Here is a 20,638-nt window from a genome sequence, read left to right as displayed (position 1 = left end):
GGGCGTCTGCCGCCGTAAGGGCAGCCCAGTCACCGCCTAACTCAGCCGCGTGATTCTCGTGACTACATTGCCAAACAACATATCGATATCAGCAAGATTCATAACAGTAGCATCCACTAGTTGGGACAACTCCTTATAATAACCTGCAGGATTTTTACGGGGATCGGGCAAAGTTTGCTTCACCTGTAAAACTTCCGATCGTTTCCAAGGGAGGTGTATCCACACCCTCTGAAAACGTCCTGGAACAGCAGGATTAGCATTAGGATCACCTGGCATCCACACTGGGGGAACTTCCCGCATAGGATATTGACCAGGTTATGCCATCCACTCTTCAGTCTCATCTTTAAACAATGATCGAGGTTGCACTGTACATCGAAAGGATAACAGACGTTCTAGAGCAGCTCGAACCTTATCACCTACAATCACACCAGTTGTAAATTGATGCTGGAGCTCAGAAACCTCAGACGGTACATTATCGACCACATCATGATCCCACTCCTCCTTCAACGATTTACACATTTCCTCAAACACGAATCGTTGCGTGGGCGCATTAAACTGAGAAAATGTTTCAAGCACTACACGCGAAGTGTACTTAACAGGGTTACGAATCCATTTACGTGCCATTTTTACCAACGATTCACGTTCCCTACCATCAGGGAGCTGGCTGCGCCTCTGGGCAACATCCGATAGAGTCGAGCCGAGTATTGGCCCAAAAAGCGGAGAATAAAAAGTAGCAACAGCAGTCAGGAGACGGCTACGAACAGAAGGAGAAGAAGAAGAAGGCACAGGAGCAGCGACAGTAGGAGTGGAGACAGTAGAAGTGGACGCGGCACCAGGAGTAGCGGGAACGACAGACTGAGGAGGGGCTTGGAAAGGCGCAGTAGGAAGAAAAGCCGGTAAAGGAGGATGCACGTTTTGCGGCACAAGAGGATTCGGGAGAGCGGGAGGAACGGCGGGCTGACCAGCAGCCGCCAAAACAGCAGGTTGAGGAATAGGAAGAATCATAGGACCCACAGTATCTGGAGCATAGGCAGGTGGTGATTTCAACAGATAAGATAGTAGCGAATCTTCTATCACTTCTTCTCCCGTCTTATCGGCAGTAGACGGTAACACCGGATAACACTTATCCACCGCCATATGATGAAGTCGAGCACTAATTTCCTGCTCTTTCTCATCTTTGTCTCGCTGATACTGTTCAGCATTTCGCATCACCGTAATGACACCTTCTCTCTTATTTTTCTTACTCTGTTTGATTTCTTTCTGCTTGGCCTCTTTACGCCATAACCGGAAGGAATCAAACATGGCTGGCCTAGCCTTCTTTTGAAACAGTTTAGCTTCTAAATTATCTAAAACGGCAGTTTCGAAACTACCATGTGATGGCCAACTAAGAACACCATCTTTTTTAGTGTAACGAACCCAATATTCGTTATATACGATAGGACCCACACCATGGCGACTATAGAGCTCATAAATTGGAGTTCCAACGGGAGGTATCGGACATGAATCCTCCAGCCGGGAATCCGTTCTGCAACATTTAAGAAACCCAAACAAAGTACTACGGCCAGGCATCGTGCACACTAACCGAGTCTACAAACTTCAAGGGCTATCGAATTATGATGTCCTCGCAAAAAAATGCAAGACCCTCGGTCTTGGCAATTGCAATCGTCAAATAAAACCCAACAACTAAGAACCAACGACTAAGAACCACAAATGCAATGGAACCATGCAAACAACAAAGGAACACTGGGAGCGACCCACAAATACTTAACTGAAAGAACAATGGCGTCACCAGGAAGGCCCGTCTATCGTCTCGCCGTACAAAGGACTACGCCAGGCGCCAAAACAGGTCGACAGTCAGGGCATCAGTCCGTCGCAGCCGTCAGGAGGCGGGGATCTTCGCGGGAAAAGACGTCGGGCCACTTATTTCGACAACTGGATCGATGAAGCGGGGTGCACCTTCCCTCGGAGATTTCACACGAAGTTCCTCACGATCGTCGGGCTTTGGACCGGTACCGCTGATGTCGCCCCACGTTGGGCGCCAACTGAAGGACTGGGTTATTCTAAGACACAGCGGTGCCAGGGGACTACACCTGAAACCTTCGTGGGTTACCTGTTCTGGCGTACAAAACACAGAGACACGGGACACTTCCAGCGACGTCAGAGATCAGCGTTTATTTACTGCAGGGATACAGAAATCACAAGAAGTACACAACGTGTAGGTTCTCGGAGACTGCTTCGAATTGCATCAGTGGATCGCTCCTTTTATACACGTTTTTGCCATTAGACAGTATGGCGAACAAAGGTTACAACTCAGTTCCCACAATAAACTTCAAAAGAGTCGTGTTCATGTTTCAGGAGACCGGAACATAATTACGGCAGCATTGCCGGTTCCCAACTGTAAAAACATCTCTTCTCTGCAATAAAACACATTCCATTCTGACCGTAAACATATTAGAAGAGGGGACAAAAACAGATGCAAAGAAAGAACAAGGATGCACAACAGGTTAGAAAAGAGTGTTGGGAGTAATAAAGGAAACTTGATAACAGGATCAAAGACCTCGTGTCCAATGCATGCATGACTGAAACAATAGACTAACACGGCAAGATGAGCCTCGAGCGGGGCCATCTGCCTTCGCCGTGTCATTTCCCTCGTCGTAAAAGTCACCCTCAAAGAAACACGTGTCCTTCGTGTAAGCTTTTGGAGTCCCAGGGTCACGAAGCGGACAAAGTCCGTTCGCTGGCTACTTGAGGGCAAGAAACAAAATGGATGCCGTACCTAAAATGGAACCCGAGGGTTCGGATGAACAAACCCAAAAATGAGACGAACCATACGTGGTTGCATAGCGAAACTGCGTACACCCACTATTCTCGTCATTTGCGGTTCGTAGACACCAAACTCATCCATATTCGTCACCACTCAAAAAGTGTCGTTCCGTCTCACACGGAACCTCACCAGTCATGGTAGCATTCTGGTATCTGAATATATTGAATTGGTTCTTGAAAATGGTTTAAAAATGAAATCTCCTGTTAAGATGACATACTCAACCTCATACTTAGCTTTCAAGTTCATTTGGATGATAATCATCGTTCCCACTTTTAATTTTTTGCCTTATACACTTTGATTTAAACTGGGATTTATATTTATTTACTAAAAGCAGAGTGTGTGGATCATTTCTGCACCTGCCTTCCAAGTTTAATGCCATAATCCATGTTTCTGTGATCACAATTTGCTCAATTCATTTATTTAAAAGGGCACTAATATGGAAAGATAGCCCCCCTTGGGACAACCTAGTTGCCTTTCTTTCATTGCAGGTTTAAAGCACCAATGTCTCCTGTAGGGCTATTATCTTAAGACACAGACCCTCAATGTACAAAGAACAAATGCTCAGCTCATTCAAGTCGGGTACGGTTGGTGGAGTGACAGATGAAATCCTTTTATGTAACCTTCCGATCTAATTTGATTACTCAGTTTTGTTGTATGATGTGGACTTACTCCTGGTTACCCCTCTGATCGTGGGCTTCTTTTCATTCTGCATGTATCACCAATGGCATTTTTAAGGATCGAGAAGGCACTGATTGCATTAGGCTGCATTGCTTGGTGCCCTGTTTGGATTCCAAACTAAAATATACAAAAGTGATGGATGGTATGCTTGAATTGATCTCACCCACTGGTAAATACTCAGGATGCATCTCATTCCATTGTTATGTTGCACACTATGCCACCTCAGTTTGGACCCAGTTTTTTGCAAATCCAGTGGGAATAGTCCAGCCCAAACTACCAAGCCAGGTCCTCCTTCAACTGGAACACAAGCAACCTAGGACGGGTTTTACACTTGTTATGAGCTCATTAGCCAAGTATAACTTGGTTCCAGGTGACAAAGCGTGTGCAGTACCCACATCTGGGCATATCCATCCCACTTAGGGTGACATACTAAAGTATACAAAAAGCTATGGATGGAATGCTTGAAATAATCGCAGCCACTGGTAATTACTCAGGCCTCATCCCAGTCCATCGTTATTTTGCACACCTTGCCACCTCAGTTTGGACCGAGGTACATGCAAATCTTACTCGACCCTGCTCCAGTGGGAACAGCCAAGCCCAAACTGCTAAGTCAGTCCTCCCTGAGATTAGAACCCAGTGATCAAACAACATTCATCAACCAAAAAATATACATATGTACAGAGGCAATTACAAACCCAGTAAGAGAACAATGTCAACTCTATGTATCAGGATAAGGCGGAGGGTTGAGAGAGTTGAAAAATAGTATTATCAGAGTACTAAGAGACAATTGCATTGCAGCTGGGGTATTTTTAGTACCCTTGTGAATACTCCATCAGCGAGATAAATCATATGATAACTTGTTTGAGAGTCTCTTTTTCTTACAGGTACTACTTTCAATGACAATTTTTCAGGGACCATGGTCACTTTGCAGGCCACTCACTATGGAGTTACTAAATATAGAGTTTGAAGCACTATCCAAGCTTGTTAAAATATGTTACAAATTGGCTTTGCGGAACCATTGTGTAATCCAGAAATTGGAGGGTAGCAATTGTATTGTACTCATGAATTGTGTTACATTTATTCAAAACATACTTACCAACACACATTTGCATTTGGTCCTTAAACATTATTGGTCAGTATAGAGTAAAGTATCTTGTAGGGATCATCTTAGGATAATAGCAGATGGCAAACACCTTCTACTTTGGAGTATGTAAAAAGCCGACACAAATAAAGGGGCATATTTATTAAAGGTTTGTGTTGTCCTACAGGCCGGTGCAAAACCTACAATAATAATTATCAATCCACACAAGGCCAAGTTGCTGTCTTGCATTGCACTGTGTGGGGAGAGCATTACATGGGTGGAGCATGGGTGTTCACGTGCATCTACTCATGTCATCTGATGTATTTCCAGATATTAGACAATCATCATTAGAGTGATCTTTCCCCCCAACCTTTTGCTTTTTGCCTCTCATTTTTGCTGATTCTTTTTGTTGGCCTTAGTACTCTGACCACTTTACCTCTGCTGACCAGTGCTGAAGTGCATATGGTTCCCCCCTAAACATGGTGACATTGGTGTACACCTGATTGGCATATTTGTTTTATTGGTAAGTGCCTTGTTAAATAGTATGCCACATTACCAGGCCCTGTGCGTAAAATGCTACTGGTGGGCTGCAGCACTGATTGTGCCACCCACATACGTGGCCTTTCAATCCTGTCTCTGGCCTGCAACTGCAGTGCCTGTGTGTGAGGTTTACTGTCACTTTAAGCTGACATTTAAAACGACTTGCCAAGCCTTAAACTCCACTTCTATTACATATAAATCACCCCTAAGGTAGGCCCTAAGTAACCCTAAGGGTAGGGTGCTATGTTAGTAAAAGGTAGGACATGTACTTTTATGTTTGACATATCCTGGTAATGACTAATGTGAGGCCCATCCTCTCAAAGGCAAACATTGGTAATTCCTTAATATACTTTTAAGCTGTAATTCCTGATCATAGAGGAGTAGCTTTTTCATGTTTGAAGTGTTTGGAATCGTAATGATAAATCATCCTTATTGGTGAATTTAGATTTAACATTACTGTTTTAGAAATGCCACTATCACAAAGTGGACATTTATCTGTACTTACTGCTCTTTGTGCCTTACAGCCTGTCTACAATACACATTGGGGTTGGGCGACAGCTACACTTTGTGTATTCCCTCTAGATAGCTATAAAACCAGGAAGGTGAGTCTCATCTGCATTCATCTGCATTCTGATGAGTCTTACTGGGCAGGAAGGTGAAGAGGTGGCTCACACTTACATCTGAATAGGCTGTGTCCTGTCCTTATGCAAAGCACTGATTTACCCCCAAGAATAAGCCTGGCAGGCAGGACTGGGCTGAAAGGTATCCTTGTGAACTTCTGAGAATTCTATTGAAGTCAGCCCCTACATCAAAGGGCGCTTTTGGGAAAAAGTACTGTGTCTCTGAGCCCCCACAAATCAGACACTTCTGGATCTAGAAATGAACCTCTGTCAGAAGGACTGCTGTGCTGCTTAAAGGACTCAACTGGACTTCTTTTCTGGAAGGACTGCTTTTCTGTGTGTTGCCCTGCTGCCTGCTGCTTCCTGACTCTGCTGGAATGAGAGCTTAACTCTGTCTTCCATCCAAGTGATCTCCAAGGGCTTGCTGGCTTGCCTCCTGTATTCTGAAATCTCAGGGAAATAAACGACTTCCTAGAATTCTACTGATCCTGCTGGAATCAGCCTTATGGGAGTACTAACCTTTCCTTGTGTGCCCCCTCTAAGCTCTGGGCCTCAGAAATGGATTCTGCAGCTGCTTAATTTATTACAGCTCCTGGGCCCCTGAAATCAAGCTTTTGGTCTTTTCATGACCACGACATGCCTGTTAACACTGGGACGGCGCCACTCGCTCAAAGTATCAGCGCGAGCTACCACAGCCATGTGCCCTTGCACAGCAAGGGTCGCCAACTGCGACCGCGATGCTCAATCTGCCATCCATTATGCCCGCCTGACTCTTGCGCCAGCAGGATCATCGCTGTCAACGCTCTACCTGGTCCCGGTGGCTGCCTCCCCATGCAAATGGGACACTTTGCTCAGCTTGAAAAGATAAAATGTCAGCGGGACCTGTTTGGAGCATGCCTGCACTGGCGCAAAGAAGCACATTGTGACTCAGTGCAGGAAAAGACAGGAATGCACCATACAATTTTAAGTACGATGCATGCCTACCCATTCCCTTTCATGCAGCGCAGCAAGGTGACTTGCAGTGCAGCGCAGGAAGGTGACTTGCTTCACTGGCCTGCGTGATTTGTTAATATATATGCCCCAAAGAGAAGAAGATGCTACGCTGAATAAGTGGACAAAAAGCCACTATCATAACAGTCCACTTAGGTGTCCAGAATGCAATTGTGTCCCCGAATGACTTTCTGATTACATAAACCATCAGGGACGGACTGGGAACCTAAACCAGCTCTTGCAAAGTGCTTGGCTGGCCCCCCAGGGGGTTGGGGGTGCCGCTGAGCTCTTTGCCCAGGGCCGGTTTTCGGCCGATTTTGTTACAGGGCCGATTTTGCAGCTATACTGCAAAAAACGGCCCTATAACCAAAACTCCCCCCAGGGGCCCAAAACTGTCCCTCACCCTTGCGGCGCACCGGGGGATTGCAAAAAGAAAAACATTATGTTTGTGGTTCCAACAATCTTTGCACAAGTGCTCATTTCATCAAAGGTTCTGTTTTAGTGACATCTCCTACCTCTTCATTGGCTCATAACTTGGTGAGGGGTGGGAGGACTCAACGAATATGAAGGAAATCTCAGTTCACTGGGAAAGGGAGGTAGTGTGAGTTGAGTATCCCATGTGAGATCGGATCACCCTTGAAAGAGCTCTTAGGATTTGCTGCAATAGACTCCGAGCAAGACGAGCGACGTGAGTATTCTGCATTGATGCAATCTTATGTCTTCTCTCCATCCCTTCTCTCTATTCTCCCTGCTTCACCACCTTCATGGGAGGTCAATGTTCTTTTGCCTGAAACAGTCTTGCAAAACGTTTCCTACTGTTTCTCGAACAACCAGCCTCCCGCTACTAAAATGATTCACCTCCTTGAATCAGAGAACAGTTTAGAACCTTAAAACATCTCCTAGGGCTCCCCACAACTGGGTGCCAATGGGATGAGAGTGCCCTACATGCACATCCCTTCGCAAAGTCAATCAAGGAAACTCTGGTGTCTAATCGTATCACCAACTTAGCTGAAGAGAATGTTTGCTTGGGTCCTCACTTCTACAACTGGGCCCATGTGGTTGCAATGGTACTGCCAGTGCCACAGCTGCTGTTGGGTAGTGCAAGCAGGCTTTTTCGCCTTCTTAACATTATACATTGAGTAAGTTCCAGGGTATGTCCTATCCTTGTCGGATGCTGAGGTTTTGGGATGCATCCTGCAAGTGCTCTTTAGAGAGACATCCTATTTGCAGTCCCACATTCTCTACTCCCGTGGTGTGGTGTAGAGTGGTGAAGAGTAGAGTACAGTGGCGCAGAGTGGAGTGGCGTAGAGTGAAGTGGCATAGAGTGAAGTGCTGCAGAGTGAAGTGGTGAGAAGTGCAGTAGTGCACAGCAGAGTGGTCCAGTTCACCATCTGCTTAAGTTAGGATTTTGTCTTAAGTCTGTCTTAAGTCTGTCTTAAGACAAACTTAAGACAAAATCCTAACTTCTGTGAATACCAAAAGTAGTAAGTTTAGGATTTTGTCTTAAGTTAGTTCTGTGAATCGGCCCCCTTGTGTTTGCACCGTGCGCAGAGAAGTAAGTTGTCAGTGTTGGCAAATGGAGGGAATCATTCTCAGTTCAGTAACCAAGCTACATGAATGCTATGCTATAATTCCTGTTAGTGGGTCGGGGTTAACATCCTTAGCAAATGATTCACTGAATCCTGAAGAGTCGCTGAAGACACCGAGGAGCTAATGAACCTCGGGAATCAGCTGAAAGGCGCGCTGTCAGTCTGAATTGACTGAATATGTATGCAGCGTGGATCTTGTCGAATGATGGCTGCATCTTCGAAAGCACCGTAATTACCGATTGAAGGTTATTTCGATAGGCGCGTGCTCCCTTGACAATGAACTTTAGCGTAATTATTTGAAAGACTTATTCTTCTTTTTTTTTTTTTTAAAGAAAAACATTTCCAAGAAAAACATTCCCCTTCATTTAGAGAGCATTCGCTATGAAAACAGGGCACGTAGCAACAAAGTTTGCTGCACTTGAAATAACCGGTTTTCAAGAACATAATATATATTTTTCCAGAAAGGACTCCTCATTCACCTCTAAACACTCAATAAAGTATACATTTCAAATACAAAATTCTATATATTTATCTGGTGATATAATAGTGAATAGTGGTGGAAAGGACCCTTCTACAAAAGCAAGGACTCCATTACGAAGATGTCAACCTGTATTTGTTTTTGATGGCTCGCTACACACATGTAGCCATAGCCGAAGACTGTGTTTAATCTCATCATTACAGCTTTGAATGCAAGCCATTCATCCTCCCAAGGTCGAAACAATAAATATCTGTTGAAAGCAGCGAGAGAACTCTTCGGCTGAATGGGACGGTTAAGTTGATTGAACTTGATAGTTATAACAGTTATGAAAATGCTGCATCCATAAAGTCAAACACTGGAAGCCAGTGAATTACACTTCTGTGTGAGTATTTAGCCATGATAAGTTGAATATGTTATCAGTGATTAACTGTGAGAGTCCATTTGCAGTATCTTTAGTTGTGTTTTAGCCATGTTGTACACCAGTGTGACTGCTGTTCAGCGTGGCTAAACATTAGTGGCTTAGGAGTGGTGTGGAGAGTTGTAGAGTTTAATGACAAAGACTGGAGTAGAGTGTTGTAGTGTGGAGTGGCATGGAGTTTAGTAATGTAGTGTGGTGTACAGTGGAGTGGTGTAGAGTAAAGTGAACTGTTGTAGAGTGCATTGGTGTTGAGTGTTGCAGACTATAGTTGTGTAGAGTGCAGTGGCGTTGGGTGCACCGGAATAGAATTCAGCAGGGTAAAATGCAGTGGCATAGATTAGAGTGCTGCATAGTAGAGTAAAGTGGTGTAGAGTGCAGTGATGCAGACTGGAGTGGTGCAGAGTACAGTAGAACGGCATAGAGTATAGTGATGCAGAGTAGAGAAGAGTGGCATAGAGTGGTACAAAGTAGAGTGTAGTGCTATAGAGTGCATTGGCATGAAGTGCAGTGGTGTAGAGTGAAGTGCTGTAGAGATCAGTGGTGTACAGTGGATTGATGCAGAGTAGAGTGGTGTAGAGTGCATTGGCAGAGAAAGCAATAGTGCAGAGTAGAGTGGGGTAGAATTCAGAGGCATAGAGTGCAGTGTAGCGGATTAAAGTGCCATTGAGTCCAGTGGTGTATAGTGGTATACATTACATTTGCGCAGAGTGCAGCGGCATAGAGTAGAGTGGTGTAGAGTAGAGTGCAGTGGCATAAAGTGCTGTGGTGCAGGGCAAAGCGGAGTGGTGTAGAGTGCAGTGGCGTAGAGTAGTGGTGAAGAGTAGAGCAGAGTGCAGTGGTGTACAATGAAGTGTAGGGACATAGAGTAGAGTGGAATAGAGTGGAAGGGTGTAGAGTGCAGAGGCATAGAGTTGGCGTTGAGTGAAGTAGTGCACAGTAGAGTGGTGTAGATTTCAGTGGTGGGGAGCACAGTGTTGCAATGTAGAGTAGTGTAAATGCATTGGCGTAGAGTACAGCGGCATAGAGTAGAATGGTGTAGAGTAGAGTGGCATAGAGTGCAGTGGCATATAGTGCAGTGGAGTAAAGTGCAGTGGTGCAGGGTAAGGTGGAGTGGTGTAGCATGCAGTGGCATAGAGTGTAGTGGTGCAGAGTACAGTGCAGTGGTGTACAGTGGAGTGGAGTGGCATAGAGTAGAGTGGACTTGTGTAGAGTGCATTAGCATAGAGTGTTGTAGAGTATAGTGGCATAGAGTGCAGTGGCATTGAATCCAGCAGCATACAATGCAGTATCGTAGAATGCAGTGTTGTAGATTAGAGTAATGCATAGTAGAGTAGAATGGCATGATGTGCAGTGCACAGATTGCAGTGATGCAGAGTAGAGTGGAATAGAGTGCAGTGCATAGAATACTGTGGCATAGAGTGCAGTGGTTCAGAGTAGAGTACAGTGGCGCAGAGTAGTGTGGCATAGAGTGCTGTGTCAGAGTGGTGCAGAGTAGAGTGGCATAGAGTGCAGTGGTGTAGAGTGGTGCAGAATAGTACATGCACTTGAGTTACACAGTGGAGTAGCATAGCGTGGAGTTGTGAAATCATAGTATAGTGGCCTAGACTTGAGTGGTGTAGATCGGAATGTTGTGGAGTGCATTAGGATGGACTACAGTGGTGCAGAGTAGAGTAAAGAGGCGTAAAGTGGAGTGGCGTAGAACGCAGTGGCATAGCGTGCAGGGGCAGAGTGGAGTGGTGTAAAGTGGAGTAGCATAGAGTGCAGTGGCATAGAGTAAATTGGAGTACAGTGGATTGGCAGAGAGTGCAGAGGCGTAGAGTGGAGTGGTACAGAGCAGAGTCCCTTGGCGCAGAGTGTACTGGCATGTAGTGCAGTGGTGCAGTTTTCAGTGTAGAAGAGTGGTATATAGTGGAGTGGCGTAGAGTGGAGTTATGAAATCATAGTATAGTGGCCTAGACTGGAGTAGTGTAGAGCAGAATGGCGTGGAATACATTAGGGTGGACTACAGTGGTGCAGAGTAGAGTAAAGAGGCATAAAGTGGAGTGGTGCAGAACGCAGTGGCGTATATTGGAGTGATGCATAGTGGAGTAGAAAGCAATGGCACAGAGTGCAATGGCATGATGTAAAGAGGAGTGGTGCAGAGTAGAGTGCAGTGGCAAAGACCAGTATAAAGTAGAGTTGAGTGGCATGGAGTGGAGTGTGCATGGTGTGATAGCACACTGCCATTACAGAAAACACATTTTTGATTGAAATGACAATTACATTTGCACAGACATACAGTTGTGCTGATAAAACTACAAGGTGCACACATGATAATGTGTGCAAATGGCATCGTGTAGTGTTTGGATTTGTTTTGAACATATTAAAGCATTAAAAGCATTTATTTCCAACACACCTCAGAAGTAACAAAAAATGTGCCTCATTTGTGCTTTTCGAATTCTGATATATTCTGGCATAATTTCACAGTTTATTTAACTGTTGTTGTGTGCTAGAAAGAAAACCTTTCTTCCACCCCCAGCATCCAGTAAGATTGCCACATCAATCCTCGCATTTTGAATTTAGAGAAACAAAAGTAAACAACAAGCTCCTGGAAGATTGAGCCTGACCTTTGACCTCTGTCTTTCAATGCACAGTAAATGTGGCAAGTTAAGAACAAGGCGTACAGGCTTATTTACAGAAAGGAGCACTTGTGGAAGACTACAAGGAAAGGTGATGTGAAAAGGCTTTGCTCCTTGGGAGGGACATACTGATCCTGGACAGCCTAAAACAAATACAACGAGCAAACATACAACCAGGAAATGTGAGTTACAAACCACAAAGCTAGTGGTAAACAACAGGCGGAATGCATTCCCTGGGAGGTTTCTGAATGCCCCCAAGATGTCTTTAGCACGCCAAACAGCTGTACTCTTTGGTAAATTTCAACCTAAACGGTCTCATTCCTTCTAACTGGTGATCTGGTGGCATGTGCAAGAGACCACGAGTCATGATGTGTCAACTTCTCTCACTTTGAAGGGTAATTCTTCTACTGCTGACCCTCCATTGGGTCTTTTTATGCAGTTTTGTGTGCCGCAAACTTGGCCAAAGGGCACTGGAACACTTTACTTACATGAGGATCAGTTACATTACACATGGTCAACTTGTTTTTTTTTCTTTGTCGTGGGGGAAGTTAAGTGATTTGTCTAGAATCACAGGATGTTGAGCCGACCCCAGGACACGAGTTTGGTTCACCAGTTCCATAAGTTCTTGGTTCTGACCATGGTGTGCAGCCTTGGATAGTTGTGCCAGCTGTTCTTTGTGGTTTCTAGGCTCCATTACCTATTCCGGCAGGTCATGTGTTGATGGTTCTATCCAAAGGGAGGTGGCACTTCCTTCTGGTTGTCCTCGAAGGACTTGTAGGTTTGAATACGGACCTAGACATCTGGTTCATTCCTGCCTTGCACCTATGCAGTATGGAACTGTGTTCAGGTGAGATTGACGGGGGTTGCCTCACCAGATGTGAATAGTGCATGTAGCTGCATGCATCATCTACATGCAATTTTAGACTGTTAAACACACACTGGACTGGGTTGCTTTGGTCCAGTTAATTGGTATCATAACATATATATACTGATCAGTCTACTTCCTTTGCTTTGTGTTTAATGCCCCTGAAGCGTAATTATCATTATAGAGCACAGTGGAATTGCTCAACCCTGCAGAGGGATTGGGGGACGTTTGTTAGAGATAATCCCCCCTGCCCTGCCTCACTCTCAGATGAACCTCTACGGTGTGCGAAATCCATGCAATTGCCTCTTGCGTAATTACGCAAGATTTTAGGAGAACATTATGCAAAATTATTAAAAGCACAATTCCAGCATTAAGCCCTATTTTTTGGCATGAACTTCATCCTAATTTGCATGCGAGGATATATTCTGTGGAGAAGTGTGGCTCAATGGTTGTGGAGAAGTGTGGCTCAATGATTAGAGTGGCAGACCCTGATGCAGAGGTCTAGCACGGGACCATGATTCAATTCCCTGCCTCGGTGGGTCTTGGGCCAAAAAATTCCATGGACCTGATAATTCTCGCCTCGGTGCCTATTCCAATCATGGAGTCCCACTCTGCAACTCTGGGCAATAGCTTGCTTAATCTCCACAACTGCCCCCACAACGCTAAAGATGCCTGGCCTCCACCTTGGGGGTGCCCAGGAGTGGACACCTCACAGGGAAAGCCAGGATGGGTTCCACAGCGGTATTTGTACAAGCGCCTTGAGACCCTTGCGGGTGAGTAGTGTGCTATACAAGTATCAAATTTACATTTATTTTACCCTACTAAATAGCACAAAATCTCACAGGATGTGAACAGTACTCACTTGCCGTCTGTTTGTTCTTGTTACTGTCCTCCAGCAATAGTGTTTTTACACAATGCAATCAGCTAGTTATGAAATAGGCATAAAGGCAACATTTCGAGCATTTCTCCCGGGCCTAAGTGTCTCCTTCCTCGGCCTCTTGTGGCTTTCTCTCAAATGTGAGACGGTCGAGAGGTGGATACGGGTGCCATGCCAAGAGGAAAGCTTGTATGTTGTCCGAATCTTCGGAGATTTGAAATATTTGTCTGAGAACGCGCAGCTTCTCTGAAGTAAAACAAGTCAAGCAACAGTCCCCACGGTTTTAGCCATTCCTTCTCTTGCTGGCTCCCGGCATGCGGGGTGAATGAGTTATTGGAACGTGAATGGACGGGTCCTGAGGCAGCAGCCTTGCAAGGCTTGTCTCTTAGCTGCATTCACTCACCAAGGCTTAGCTAAAGTCCCCCCCTTCTACATGTTAGTTCCCATGCTCTCTAGCCAGCTGGTTGACCTCTATGGTTACAAGCAACATGACTGTTTCAGATCAGGTCTGCAGGAAGCCTGGGTCTGCCCTGAAGAAGACTCATGCAGAACTCAAGCTTGCCATGTGTGCCTGTTGCAGCACCTGGTGAAGGCTCCCAACCTATAGCTCTTCCTGTACGAGCCAGAAATGACTGTGAGTGCTTCTGATGAAGATGAAAATCTAGGGTTTTTGACAGAATCTTTTTTATGTTCTCAGGGCTTCTACTTTTGCTATTGTTACCACTGCGGTTGCACCCTATTTATTGAAAACTCGGAGGAATCGGAAATATGGCCGATTGTACTGGCCAAGGAGAATTCCAAAGGAAGGTTTAGAACATATTTTGAAGTGCGCCTTTACAAGTGGTTCCCCCTTTACATACTTTCTATTCCCTCCCACAATAGTACTCCATCAGCACAGTACAAAATGTCTGAGCAAATGGGAGAGTCGCCACAGACACCTCTGAGGCTGCATTCTAGAAGTGCCCCAGCGAAGCAATGGGTGTTTGCATCCGCTATGTGTGCCATCTTCTGTAATTCGAGTAGCGCTGGTGCACATGTAGTGCCAGCGTTATCTCAGGAGGGCATTCCCTCACTTGTATTGGTGGTGTGGCCCCATACAAGTAAGAGAATCTCTTTGCCTCTGCCTCCACGCTGTATTATGGACGTGGGCGTAGAGGCAAACATGTCGTTAAGTTTAGGAGGTGCACTGAAAGTGTATCACAAACGTTGCTACATTTTCGGTGCACCTCTTAAAGGCAGCCCTTGGAGGGATGAAAAAGGGTCCAAGGGACCCCCCAGATACCCTGGTAGAGGCAGGTGCAAAATCTGCAATAATGGACACAGGCTGGGGGTATTTGGTTGATCACATGAAACAGTGTCCTGCACTTCGAAGTTTAAATTGCTTAAAATCAACATAGTGCATCCCACACATCTAAAACCCAACGATTACACAGGAAGTATCAAGTGTCTCTAACAAATGCCCTGGGTGAGATTCCAGGCAAGCAAATTTAAAGCACATGCACTTGAGTTACACAGAAATATCTGAACGTTAGCACGAGATTACTCTGGTAGAGCAGTAGTCATGAAACAAAAGTTGATACCTACCACAGGGAGGGCCTGCTGGGCTTACTGAAGTGCAATAAAAGCAAATGCAGATCTCAACCTACTTTTGTCCAAGAAACAATTGGCCATTGCCCAGTAATCAGTGCACTGCCGATCAAAAGGTACTCGATCAAAAGGGACTTTACCCCTGCTCGCCACCGGTAAGGTCCTTGCGCCCTCCCCTTAAATCCTGGTAAAATGTGGCTACACCAAAAAGGTATATTTAATTTACATATACATCCCCAATAAATGCTACTACATGTACCCAGCGCTTGTAAATTAAATGCTATCAGTTGGCAACAGCACCAATTGTGCCACCCACTCATGTAGCAATGCATGACTGAGGCTGGCTGTCAAGGGTGTCATTTGCTGCTCGGTATTTCCTCACAAAGTAAAGATTGTGGTTACGAGGAGGGAGCAGGTGGCAATGCTTTCGTCAGTGCCCGCTTATGTTGATTACAACGAGCCTTTCGTTCTCGCTGTCTCAGGCTTCGTCCATTACCCCACGCTATCTGCCTTCGATCCTCGGGCACTCCTTAGAATTACGAACAGTCAGGAATTCAGGGAGAAGGTGACATATTTTTGTCTATCAATATCATAGCGGAAAGATAACAATAAAATCAACTCAGGAGAAATTAATTTAAATGAATCACGGGCACCACAACAATCTAGTTTTATGAAGAAAGAGGTTCGTTTGACATAAACTCATGGAAATTATCATTTTGTTCTAGCATAGAGTTGCCTGCAGCTAGAAATGTCCAATAATGATTGGAATGCCCTGTCTTGGCAATCTGGGCTCGTTGTAGCACTCACACAATAAGACAACCACTCATCTGTGTTAGGAAGATTAGAATCTTTAGAATTCCTGGCTACAGTAAATCTAGTTATGGACATTTTTTAGTATATTCCATTTCTGCGTAGGGACAGTGCCACTATTGTCATCAGAGGGATTAAAGATCGACTTCTGTTATACTTGTAAAGATCCGAATAACTATCGTCCAAAAAGTGCTGCGAGGGTGATAAAAAGAGTGTAAGTGCTAATAGAGCACATGTAGGGCAGGGTACATTCTGGGTCTCACTCCACTTATCTGAAACCTAGTGTGTGGTATCCATTGAATACGATTTTGCATTATCAAAGACTAAAGTTTATTGGTGTTATTGTTGCCAGGTCTATCATTTGTTTTTGGTTTTTTGCCTCGTTCACCCTTTTAATTAGGGGTGGGCGGAATTTGTGAAATTCACTTTCGCAAACTATCGTGAAAATTTAAAAAATCTCCACAAACACGTGGAAAAATCGCGAAGAAGCAGAAATTTTTTCCCCGCCCGTTTGCGGTATTTTCTGCGTGATCGCGGCTCGCCAACTTACCCATGCGGTTGCTCACGGGCGTGGCCATCTTGTTTTCACTTGTCCCGCCCGCTCGCGTTCGATATGACGTGCCCGCGTCCTCACGCTCTCGCTCGCGGTGGAGAATGACGTGTTCGAGATCTCAATCATCTCATACTCTCGCGGTGCATGATTGCGAGAAGAAAGACGTGATCGCGCGACGAATGACGTGATTGCGCGACAAATGGCATTCATGCGGGCACGAACTATCGCGAGACAGCGCAAATGGCTACACAATCCAACATCTCGTGGAGAACGCGACCGGATCGGAAAACTTGCCGGCGAACATTGGAATTCAGGTAAGGCGATTGCGCGCACGCGAGAATGTATTTTTTTACAGCCCGAGCAAGAAAAAAATTCCCGGTAAGATGCGGATTGCGGAAATTTTGACATTTTCACGCTCTCCGCGGAAGGCGAAAATGTCAAATTATCGCAATTTCCGCGAGCGGAACGGAATTTTCGCCCAGGCCTACTTTTAATGTAGCTTTTTACTCAGTCCTCAAACATTTCCTGTTATTTGCAACCTGTTTGTCAGCAATGGACGCAAAAAACGAGGAGCTGGTATAGATAAAAATAAACTTCATATTTGAGACATTGAGTTGCAAAGTCACTTAAAAGGTCGCAACTGCAATTGTTCATTGAATTGTGAATTTGTTCTTTCTCTGCAAATTTTTTAAGCCAGCCAGTAATGAAAATGTCAGGTTGTGATTAATTATGATGTAGAGTTATGTGGATGTTATCACCATGATGTTTGATGCCTACAAACATAGGGGCATATTTACAATATTTTGGCGTAGGGCAGCGCAGCAAGAAAAGGGCAGGAATGCACTGAATCTACAAGATGCGCCTCATTCCCGTCCTTTCTGCCAGCGCCGATGCTCAAACTGCAGCCGAGCCCCATGCATAACCAAAACATACAGGGAAAACTGTGCTCCCCAGGAATATCATGTCAAGGATCTAAGTCAAGAAGATTGTTGGACAACATACTTTTAGATACATATTTATGCTTTTTTTAAACTGCATGCATGTCTGTTGTTGTATCTGTAATATTGTTCATTTAAATAGTTATTATAAATATAACTTTTAATTAATTTGATATATATATTGTTTTTTTTTTAGTAGTTACTAATATTTTATAAATGGTCTATTTTTTAGTCTACTCTAATTTTTCTCAAAAAAATATTTTTATTGGGTTAAAAACATACATGCGATAAACCTACGACACCTCTCACCCTATATGTTGGAAGTATAGGGTAAGGGGAGACGGAATTGAGATTTTATTTTAGTTCTGTGTAGGTTAGATGTTGCAGATTGTACATTTGAAAGGTTATAAAGGCTTCTGACTATATTACTTTCATACAACACTCACAATGACAGGAGATACCATGCACATATCATAAAATTGTCTTCAAACCAAAATTAAAAGAGGATCTGTTATGTTTTATTTGTTAGAAAATATGCACTTGAAATCCTTCTGCTACAGGAAACTCATCTTTTGGGTATACAGTTTAGTTTCTTGGGCAGGCACAAATACAATAGGGTGTAGCATACTTGCTTCACCCTATGCTCCCGGTTCATGGATATCCTTCAGTTGGTGGCCGCTACATTCAGGGCTGATGACCTAGATAAATAGGAGATGATAACAAGAACACTGATGGGGATGACCTGGTTTAGCTGTAGTGTCTCTGTACTCACACATATTGACAGCAGTACGCTAGGGGCGGTCTCTGACCTAATGCTGGGTACTCCGCTGGTGTTAGGGCGATTTCAATGCAGTTGTAAGCCTGACTCTCAAAGTGGGCAGCCCCACCTCCAGCACCACAGTGCAACCCTGTCAAAATGGCAGCCTCTTTGGAGAATGCATGGAGGAACTGGCACCGGGCAAATGGCAATTTACCCACTATTCTAAATTGGTTGAATTGCCTCATATTAAGTTTTGTTTTTCACAATTTGACTATTTTGCCATCCAACCATAGGACCTTCTACTATTTTCAGGGGGAGGAGAAGGACAGGGAACAAAGGCCCTTGAATAGCAGATCACTAAAGTAGAACATTTGTTAACAATTGAACATGCAGATGACACCTTCAGGAGGCTTGATAAGACCTGGCTGCTAATGAAACAAAACGTTACTTGATAAAGCCAGGTTAACTTGGAAGATATCCCAGTTCCATGTATATGAACTCAGAAAATAAGCAGCCAAATTACTTTATTGGCTAGTAAACAAGGAGGCAGTATCTAGCATTATTCTCTCGATATTTAATTGAAGGTAGAATGTTTGCTGACCCTTTCGCCATTTCGGCTCAAGTAGCTGATTGCCACAGATCTCTCTATAGGGAATGGACTCCTGTCTCACTGGGAATTTAGCACCCCTTTTGTAGATGACCTAATTTAAGCTTTTGTTACTCAAGGAGTGAGAGAAACTTTCAAGAAATATTCCTCACTGCTGACATTTGCAAGCACTGTTTGAGGAGACGAGAGCGCAAGCCTCCCTTTCATATTTCCTGCACAACCCCACTATAACCGTAATATTACAGCCCAATAATCCTGCATAATACGAATGCACGTTTTATCACCCCACTTCTTGAATTCATGTGAAGCCATAGATTTGGTGATTTCTAACAGACTGGTAAAGGTGGTGAGCTCATTATTACACAGTAATCAAAAGGGACTCATGCCAGATAGAAGCACAAGACATTGCCCGAGGCACTCCCAGGTGGCCTTAGAAAAACAACAGAACTGCAGGAACTGGTCACACCAGTCCCAGTGGACTTCGAGGCAGCATTTGACATGGTCCACTGGCCCTCTGGCTCCCAGGCGCTGTGTAGGATTAATCTATGCCCTCACTTCGCTTCCCTACAAGACGTGCCCTCTGCCCAGGTACAGTGAATGGAGTGTGCTTGTCCCGCTTTACAATTTGAGACCATGTCTTTTCTCGATTGAGATCTTCTCTTTTCTTTTAATCATAGAGCCCCTGGTTGGATAGATAAGGAGACATGCTCAGATAGCAGGATTCCAAAGACGGGCGGGGGAGAGCAGGGTGTTGTTGTATGTCAACGACATGCTGCTTCTCATGGAGTGATCTAATGACGCATCTAATGACGCATCTAATGGGACATTGGCGAGATGAACCCAGGTGTTGCAAATCCATGAACAGGTCTCCTGTTTGAAAGTAAACGTGAAACATTCAAGCTATGTTCAAATATCTGGCACCCAGCAGCACTGCGTACCACAGACACAGCTGCAGACAGCTGGGCTTCACTTTAAATATTTAATACTTAATATCTTGACCTGATGATGGCACTCAACCAGATGTTCTGATTAGAATATTGCTCCCCTGCTTCAGCGCACAAAAATCGACTTGAAAGCATGGTCTTCCCTGCAGGTCTCCATAAGGGGGCTTACTTGCTAGTTCTCAACACTAAAGAACTACCCTTACATTATGTCTACAATGTTTCCACTTGATTTACAGTCAACAACCACTAAAGTCATCTGGGCTTGCAAGTTTCCCAGAGTCTTCTTCCAGAAGAGGACCCAAGCACCCTATGATGAAACGCTAGGGGTAGTAGGCATTAGGCTCGACTACTTGGCCTCAAAGCTTAACCCAAGAAATGACTGGCTTTTTGGTGACAATCGGATCAGACAATAAGATTATAGCTGTATATAGTGGGAAAAATGGTCGCTTGAATTTGTCGAGCCTTGACCCAAATTACTACCACTAGTAAAGAAACTAAAGATTATCTGCTGGCAAGATGATTTGAAACAAGTGGCATGTAAGCCCACGGACGAGACACCTCCGTGGCATTGGACAGTGCATCTTATTGATGATGCACATTCCTGGGCCCCTGTCATGAAATGTGTTGCAGCGCTGCAACAAGACAGCGTTGCAACATTTCTCACCACACCCTACTTGCGACAGCATGAATGCGCTGTATTCACTGGACAGCGCTCCATGACGCAACTAATGACAGCTACGTCAGGAATCCTGACGTATCTGTCTGCAATAAAGTCACGCATTACTGCAGTCGTGTCACAACCATGACGCAACTCCAGCAATGCATGGGGCCAGCCTATGCCTGTGGCACTGCTTCACCCTC

The sequence above is a fragment of the Triturus cristatus genome, chromosome 2_2 (assembly GCF_964204655.1).
Source record: "Triturus cristatus chromosome 2_2, aTriCri1.1, whole genome shotgun sequence".
NCBI lineage: Eukaryota > Metazoa > Chordata > Amphibia > Caudata > Salamandridae > Triturus > Triturus cristatus.
The sequence above is the reverse complement of the archived record's forward strand: the minus strand, read 5'-3'. Positions refer to the sequence as shown.